A 933-nucleotide genomic window follows, 5' to 3' on the forward strand; every position below is an offset into this window, starting at 1 on the left:
GGCGGCTGGGCGGGGCGTGTTTTGGGAAGAGCCTTTCCGGGGGGCGGGGCCCGGGCGGGACTTAAGGGGCGGGGCATCTTAAAGGGGCCGGGTGCCCTGGCCCACCTGCTCAAACTTTGGCGGTAGCACGCTTCATTCCAACACTTTTTTCAAATTTTTGAACTTCAAGAAAAGTTGCAAGAATAGTAAATACCCATCTTCCTGCCATCAATTGCCAGTAGTCTAGTAAATATTCATATGCCTACCATCAATTGCTAATATGTTGTCACATTTTATTTTCTCTTTGTATATACATACATATATAAAATTTTGCTCAACTATTTGAGAGTTAATTGTAGACACTGTGATGTATCAATCCTAAATACTGCAGATGATCTCATAAAAGAAAAGATATTATCCTTCATAACCACAATACCATTATAATGCTCAGGAAATTTGCCATTTACTTGCCTAAAACAGGATCTTTATTCAAATTTTTCCAAAAGTCCCCCAAATGCTTCTGTTTTTCTCTTCTTTTGAACAGGATCCGTTCATCACACAACACACAAGAATAAATTCCTAAATAATGTGCGTCTAAATGTAAAAAGTGAAACAGTAATTACTAGAGGTGTATTAAAAAATGGGTGAATTCCTCCCTAGCTTGTGTGTGGAAAAAGGGCCTCTATATGACTCAAAATTCAGAGGTAAGGAAAGATTAGTACATTTGACTACATAAAATTTTCTTTAACTCTTGCATGTTGTAAACACCATAAGCCAAGTCAAAAAACCTACTGACAACCTGGGAGAAAATATTTATAACATGTATGGTGAATAAAGAAGTAGTCTTACTAATATATGAATAACTTTAAATTTGAGGAAAAAATGTGAAAACCAATACAAAAATGGAAGAAAATATATGAACTGACAATTCATGAAAAAAAGATATTAAAATGA

The sequence above is a fragment of the Sus scrofa genome, chromosome 14 (genome assembly GCF_000003025.6).
Source record: "Sus scrofa isolate TJ Tabasco breed Duroc chromosome 14, Sscrofa11.1, whole genome shotgun sequence".
In the NCBI taxonomy this organism is placed as follows: domain Eukaryota; kingdom Metazoa; phylum Chordata; class Mammalia; order Artiodactyla; family Suidae; genus Sus; species Sus scrofa.